The sequence below is a fragment of the Macaca fascicularis genome, chromosome 3 (genome assembly GCF_037993035.2).
Source record: "Macaca fascicularis isolate 582-1 chromosome 3, T2T-MFA8v1.1".
Classification (NCBI taxonomy): domain Eukaryota; kingdom Metazoa; phylum Chordata; class Mammalia; order Primates; family Cercopithecidae; genus Macaca; species Macaca fascicularis.
This window is the reverse complement of record NC_088377.1, coordinates 1,801,623-1,809,227: the sequence shown is the minus strand read 5'-3', so window position 1 is coordinate 1,809,227 and position 7,605 is coordinate 1,801,623. Positions and strand designations below refer to the sequence as shown.

The 7,605-nt window shown below is 56.1% G+C and overlaps 1 long non-coding RNA gene across 1 annotated transcript; it reads right to left on the bottom strand.

Moving 5' to 3' along the window:
- Positions 1-5,902: 5,902 nt before the first annotated feature.
- LOC141409783 (uncharacterized) lies at positions 5,903-6,590 on the bottom strand. The gene is made up of 2 exons (XR_012431891.1): positions 6,460-6,590; positions 5,903-6,337 (listed from the first exon to the last, which is right to left on the bottom strand). It is a non-coding gene; the product is annotated as an uncharacterized lncRNA (long non-coding RNA).
- Between the last annotated feature and the right edge of the window lie 1,015 nt (positions 6,591-7,605).

Sequence of the window (7,605 nt, the reverse complement as noted above, 5' to 3'; positions counted from 1 at the left end):
GGCTCAGGAGACTGTGGCATCTGCCTCCTGGCGCAGGTGGCGTGTGCCCGTTCTCCTGAGGGGCATTCTCTGCAGACCAGCTCATGTGCTGTAGCATTGTGGCCTTTCACAGGAGTCAGCAACCATGTGTGTTTGTGCAAACCTTTCTAGAAAGTGACGGGTGGGGACGGGGCTAATGGCCTTGCAGCCTTCTGCGGGCCCAGGGCTATCCATTCTCCATACCACTCACATGGCCACCCTGAGGACAGCGAGCCGGGGCCGGGAAGCAATTCAGGTGTGTCCTGAAAAGGCCTTTCCATAGGGGCGAGAGGCTCCATGTGTGACAGGCCGATTCCTGCAGCACCCGGCCTTTGTGGGGGAGCTGATGTGGCTGTGAAGGCTGATGGGTCTGGAACGGATGGTCCCGCAGAGAGGCACGGCTCCACGGTGCCCCCAAAATGTGTACCCCTCCATTCGCTCCTGTCGTTCCCACTTGTCAGGGCCAGGTCACTGAATTCCCTGCCCTGCCCCTCCTTGAAGACTCCGTCGCAGAAGGCTGGAGTGCGGGGAGGAGATGGCCCCGGCAGTGGGGGGTCTGGAAACATCTCCCTTTATCACCTTGGGGTCCCCTCTGGACCTGCCATGGCCTCCCTCACACTCCTCCATCGGGTCCAGGCTCTGCCTCACACGTGCCTGCCTTGCCACACCGGGGGCTGGGAGGCCGGGTAGGGTGGGGGTCTGCCCTCTGCCTTGAGGAACAGGACAGCGAATCCGCCCTAAACTGACTCAGCCCTGCCCCAGCCTCTTCTTGAGGTGGAAGCTGTGTGTGCAGTGGGAGGGGTGTCGGGGCTGAACTGTGTCCCCCAAAATTCATATGTTGAAGCTCTAACCCCTAGAACTTCAGAATGTGACTTAGGTCTTAAAAGGAAACAGGGGCTTAAGAGAGGTGATTGAGTTAAACGGAGGCCGTAAGTCATCAAATTGTACACCTTCGATACGTAAGTCGTCAAATTGTACACCTTCGATACGTAACCTTGCAGTGCCCCAAATACCTTAATAGATGAATATTTAAGGCAAAGGAGGTCAGCAGGGTGGCCGGGACCCAGTCCGCCTGGTATCCCTGTAAGAGGAGGGGGTGAGGACACAGACACACGCAGAGGGATGGCCCCGTGAGGACACACGGAGGAGACGGTGTCTGTGAGTCCAGGAGCATCTCAGGAAGCAGCCCTGCCCCTGCCTTGACCTCGGACCCAGCCTCCAGGAGAATCCCTCTGAGTCTGTGCTGAAGGCCCAGGCTGTGGTGGTTTCTCACAGTAGAGTTTGTCCTCCCGGAGTCCCTGATGACTCTGTGCTCTCCTGGGGCCCTGTCTTGCTTCTGTGGCTGAGCACCCCTGTTCCCTGCCCTTCCAGGCTCCTGCTCTGACAGCTGGGTGCCTGTGCTGATCTCCTGGCTGGGGCCGGAGACGCGCAGGAAGGAAGTGGGTGTTCCTGCCAGGAGCAGGGCGAGCCTTCTGAAAACAGGAGGGTGATTGGTGCACGGGGGAGCCTGGCTTCATGTGGATCTGGGGATGAGTGACTCGGCTGGAATCCCGCAGGAGGTGCCGGGAGCCGAGGTCCTGAGCAGTTCCTGCTTCTCGCTTTTATAACCCGAGGTGTCCCAGTTAGCTGCTGCTTTGGAACAAATCACCCACAAACTTAATGGCGTAAACCACGACTCATTCGATTTTCTTCCACAGCTCCTCTGGGTCAAGGTTCCAGGCAGGCTGGGCTCAGGGTTCGACTTGCAAAATGCACTTTATGGGCCCAGCTTCTCCCTGCCGTGGTGGGGGCCCAAGAAGCATCTCAGGATGTGGAGAACGTTGGGGTGAGTGCTGGAGGCGCTGCTCGCAGCTGCTGGGCCCCACGGTGCCCACCTGGCCCCCCAGGACCCCAGCCCCACACAGCCCTTTGTCTAGCCTCCCCACCCCATGCACCTTCCTCCCTCCCCAGAACATCTGGTGAAGATTTCTTGTACCCTCCTGGGCCCACAGTCCTTGGGGCTGCTGCAGCCCGAGTGTCAGTGTCCCCCAGAATTCACGTGTTGAAATCTTACACCCCAGTGGGCTGGCGTTAGGAGGCAGGGCCTTTAGGTGAGTGACGAGGCATGAGGCTGGAGCCCCACGAATGCGATTCTCAGGCATGAATGCGATTTCTCGTGCCTGAGAAAGCAGACGCAACCGGGGAGTTGAGACGCAGCACCAGCACAATGTGAGCAGGAGGCCGAGCAAAGAGACGAAGTTTAGTTTCATTCAATGTCTTTCTCTTCGGCCGCGTTGCGGGAAGAATTTCTGCTGCTCACGAGCAGAAACACAAAGCAGACAGAAGAAGTCGATGGCCGAGGGGACAGCCGAGGGAACTCAGGGAAGGGTGAACGGAGGCAGGCAGGTAGGAAGGCCGGGGAGGAACCTGGTGGCCCAGAGCTGGGGGGCAGGCAGGGCCACCCTGTGAAAGCAGAGGGAGCCCGGGGGCTTGGGTGGGTCCCGGGCAGGGCTCGGGTGTGTTGGCCCTTTCTTGTGCTGCCTGTGTTCTTCCCTGAGTGCAGGAGAGAGAGAGGGAGAAAGAAAGGGAGAGATGGGGGAGAAACACAAAGACAGGGAGAGACAGAGAAACATGGGGAGAGAGAGAGAGGCAGAGAAGGAGTGATGGGGAGAGACAGAGAAAGATGGGGAGAGAGAGAGAGGCAGAGAAGGAGTGATGGGGAGAGACAGAGAAAGATGGGGATAGGAAAGGAGTGATGGGGAGAGAGGGAGAGACAGAGACTCAAAGAGACAGTGACTGAGGGGAGAGGCACAGAGACAAACAGAGCAGAAGGGGGACAGACATAGATGAAACAGACAGAGACACGGAAGAGTTTCCTGGACGGGGCCAGGAGCTCTGGTTTTGGGGACAATAGGACCTTGTACCCGAGGGGATCTGCTCGGCGTTTGGGCGGATGGGGGGCGGGTGAGAATGGGGGAGGCTGTTTCCTCAATTTGGAGGCTCCATTGACTGTAGGAGATGCAGTAGCAGAGAGAGTGAAATGAAAACTAAATCCGGCCGGGCGCGGTGGCTCAGGCCTGTAATCCCAGCACTTTGGGAGGCCGAGGCGGGCGGATCACAAGGTCAGGAGATCGAGATCATGCTGCTAACACAGTGAAACCCCTTCTCTACTAAAATACAAAAAATTAGCCGGGCGTGGTGGCGGACGCCTGTAGTTCCAGCTACTCGGGGGGCTGAGGCAGGAGAATGGTGTGAACCCAGCAGGCGGAGCTTGCAGTGAGCCAAGATTGCACCACTGCACTCCAGCCGGGGTGACGGAGGAGACTTTGTCTCAAAAAAAAAAAAAAAAAAAAAAAAAACTAAATTGATCTCAGAAGGAGACAGGGTGGAAGACGTGGCTTTTGTCCCAAAGTTTCCAAAATTGCACGTACTGCACAAGTGTATTTGGGGCAGGGCATGAACGGGCTTCTGGGATGCCCCACCTGGTGGAGCTGAAGGTGCGGGGCTCACCTGCTTCAGGAGAGCAGGTGCCACCACAGCCGGCCAGGGCCCCGCCTCCCAGCCCAGCTCTCCTGCCTGCCTGGGTGGTAACTCCACCCACAGGTGGCAGCCGTGGCCACACGTCCCTGGGCCACATGATTGTGTGCGGTCAGGCGTGACTCCTGCTGGGCTCTTCCACCTGCCAGGCTTGGGGGTGGGAGTGGGAGGACGTGGCTGTGGCTGTGGGGACATCCCTGTTGTCACCATGGCAGAGGAGCCTGGAGTGGATCCCAGCAGTGCTGCCCACACACACCCAGAGTGGATCCCAGCAGTGCTGCCCGTGCCCCTGGATCCAGCTGTGCCTGAGGCCACCTCACCCACTGCCTTTGAGCGTGGGAGTTGTCTGTGCTATTGAACTTCAAAGCCAGCTTGAGTCAGGTTTTTGTTCTCTTGTGACTGAAAACGTGCTGGGGTGGGTGTGACAGGTGCCTTGGGAGGTGGCACAGCTTCATGGGCAGGACCCAGAGGTGCTGACCCAGGAGGCCTCCTGGTGCTGGGGGGAGCCATGTGGAGGGGTCCGGCACAGATGGTGGGAAGCACCAAGTCACCCTGACCCCAAGAGAATGGCAGAGTCCAGGGCTGCAGGGAGGAAGGGCTCAGTGCTGCCTGTGGCAGCTGGGGCAGTTCTGGTGCCTCACGGGAGGGGCAGCTGTGGAAGCTCCCATGAGCTTCCAGAGCTCCTGGGTGTGAGGCCCTCCCTCAGCACGAAGGACGAATCTCACGTGGTCCCTGCTGCCTGGATGGAAGGGAGTGACTAAAGATGGCAGGGACAGAGGCGTGGCAGGTCCTGTCTGCAGGGCACTGCCCCGAGGTGGAGCAGGGAGCCTGGCAGTCCCACTGGGCTCAGAGCCTCCCCTCACCCTGTGCTTGGCTGGGGGCATCAGAGCCTGTGGTGGGGGCACCTGTAATTCTTGATGGGGCTCTGCTGGGTCGGGGGCTGCTTAGGCCTGGATGTCCTGGTTGTGCCCGTCCCCCTCTCCCTGCATGCTGTCCCCTGCTCTCGAGAGGCTCCCTGCAGCCCTGACTCTGGCCTGGGAGGAGTCTGGTCGGTGGCGCACAGCAGGTGTTCTGCTGCCCAGAGCTGCCCCGGGCTCAGGAACTGAGGGAAGCGCTGTGGAGCCTAAAGCCTGGGCCTGTCCTGTGCTGCAGCCGCACCACTGGGTGATGCAGGAGCCACACTCCACCTTTCAGCTTGGAGGACGTTTTCGCCGCTTACCGCGAGTTTTCCTAATGGTGAGTAGTATTATCTTAAGTGTGGGACTCTGTGAGTCTAAGCCTCATAACAGCTGTGCTGCCTCCGGACTCCAGCCCCGTTTATCTGGAGCAGCGGACCTTTTTACTTTGGCCAAACCGGGGTTCCTTTGCTACACCAACCTAAGTTTTCTCTGAACTAATTAGAAGAACTCGGTTCCAAAACAAGGGTCTTAGCATATGAAAGTCCACAGAGCCCTAGGAAGGCAGCGTGCTCATGGGAACATGCTGAGCGTGAGGACAGTTGGGTGCAGCTTCTCCACAAGTGAGAGAATGGCCTGTGGCTATGTATTAAAATATGCACGTCCAGATGGGGTGCATGTTTTAATTGGCATTTGGAGGCATCTAGATGCTATCAGAACTCTAACATTGCCTCTCTCCAAAACAGTGTCTGCACTCACAGAGGCTGATAGAGCACGGAAAGATGGAGTCCTGGGCCCAGGTCTCCTCCTGCCCCTCATTTGGGTTGTTGATGAGTTTGGAAACAGACTTTTTCTTTTTTTTTTTTGAGACAGAGTCTCGCTCTGTCGCCCAGGCTGGAGTGCAGTAGCGCGATCTCGGCTTACTGCAACCTCCGCCTCCCAGGTTCACGCCATTCTCCTGCCTCAGCCTCCCGAGTAGCTGGGACTACAGGCGCCCACCGTCACGCCCGGCTAATTTTTTGTGTTTTACTAGAGATGGGGTTTCACCGTGTTAGCCAGGATGGTCTCCATCTCCTGACCTCGTGATCCGCCCATCTCAGCCTCCCAAAGTGCTGGGATTACAGGCGTGAGCCACCGCGCCCGGCGCTGGAAACAAACTTTTTAACCTCCAGAGGGAACCAAGTTAAAAATGACAGTTTCGTCAATCGTTCATTAAATTCAATTTGGCTTCCTTCTGCTTTGGCCATAATCACAGTTTCTGGGTATTCAAAATTGAAGTCTGATGGGGCTAAAGAAAAAAATGTGGTTGATTCTACAGCAAAAGCCACTGCCTTGAGTTTCACTAAGACTAAAAACCTTACAGCTGAGATAATTTTCCAAAAAAGGACGTAAGTCATGTTATTAAAGACGCCCTGTCCCAAGCACCCATGAGTCGGTGTTACCAGAATCTATGAAAACATCAGGACGACTCATTGGGCAACTAATGAACTTACACGTTTACAAAACAGTACTGGGGGAGAAACATTTCAAGGACGGCCAAAGAGGCACAACTGCCTTGTGCTGTTTGCCCAAAATTCAACCCAGCGAAGACACTTCAGACAGTCCCAGGCCGTTCTGACCTGCCCAGCAGGCCCTCTGAGGTCTGGCGAATGGACTTCATCCAGCCACTGCCTCCCGAGACTATAAATACGTCGTGATGATTTGCATGTTCTCCTCCTGGGTGGAAGCGTTCCCTTCCTGATGTGCCACTGCCTCAGACGCCGCACACTCGACTAGAGCAGATTCTCCCTACGTGACGGGCACATCTTCACACGCAGCGGCAAGGAACTCCACTGGCCAGGTCGTAAAACCAATCTGTGAAGTCTGGTCCACATTACAGCGCTGGCATTGTGCCTACCATCCCAGTCCTGCAGACGGGCAGAAAGCACAGGTGGCATCACCAAGATTCAATTGGCAAAATTTCAGGAAGCACTAAAATTGCCCTGGCCAAAGGCACTTCCTGTGGTCCTTCCGAATCTAAGGTCCGCACCTTTCGGAAACTGCAAGTTGTCACCTTTTGAAATGATCACGGCAGGGTCAATGCGCAGAGTCCCTTCTGCTCTGAACAGTCCGTGTATTAAAGGAGACATGCTTCAATACTGTAAAGGAATAATGAAGGCGGTTCACACAAGTCATACCCTGGTCAGACAGTCTTTACACGGTGTGTTCCCAGGAGATAAAGGCACCAGACAGCACGACCTTCAGCCTGATCTTTTTCTCTACTGGAAAAGACATTTACAGAAAGATTTCCTTCAACCTCAGTGAAGAGTCCGCGTCAGGTACTCCTTACCAATCCCTGTGCTGTCAAACTAAAAGGTGTCAGCCCTTGGATTCAGGTTTCTCATTTAAAGAAACCTCTACCCCCTGCTGGAATTCAGACAATCCCCTGAAATGAAAACTGACCCGAAGGTGAAGCAGGTGACACTAGAGCTTGACTGAGGTCACGTCCGCAATGAGGGACATGACTCCCTGGGACAAGTGCCTCCCGGCAACAAGGGACAACATCACATTCACCAACTGATCTGTGACTTTCTGGAGGAAGAACTCGATCAAAAGGGGGAAATGTGAAAGAAAACGAAGTCACCAATGCGAAGGCTTTCTAAGTGGAAGGGAGGCCGCGGGAGGCCTGCATTCACACGCCGACGGCCAGGCCACAGGATGCCCGTAGACCTGGACCAGCAGCTGAAGTCAGCCCCTGACGGCCTTCACATCTCCCAGCTGGGAGGGCCCTGAAGCACTAACCCACCAGAAAGGGCTTCATTTAGGATTTCTCCCCAGCCAATGAACTGCCTCCAAAAACCCTTTGTGGAAATCCTCTATGCACATCTCTCCAGGCCGGGCGAGGCGGCTCATACCTGTAATCCCAGCACTTTGGGAGGCTGAGGTGGGTGGATCACCTGAGATCAGAAGTTTGAGACCCAGCCTGGCCAACACGGTGAAACCTCATCTCTACTAAAAATACAAAAATTAGTCAGGGGTGGTGGTGGCAAGCACCTGTAGTCCCAGCTACTCAGGAGGCTGAGGCAGGAGAATCACCTGAACCCAGGAGGTGGAGGTTGCAGTGAGCTGAGATCGCGCCACTGTACTCCAGCCTGGGCAACAGAGTCAGACTCCGTCTCAAACAAAGAGAAAATCC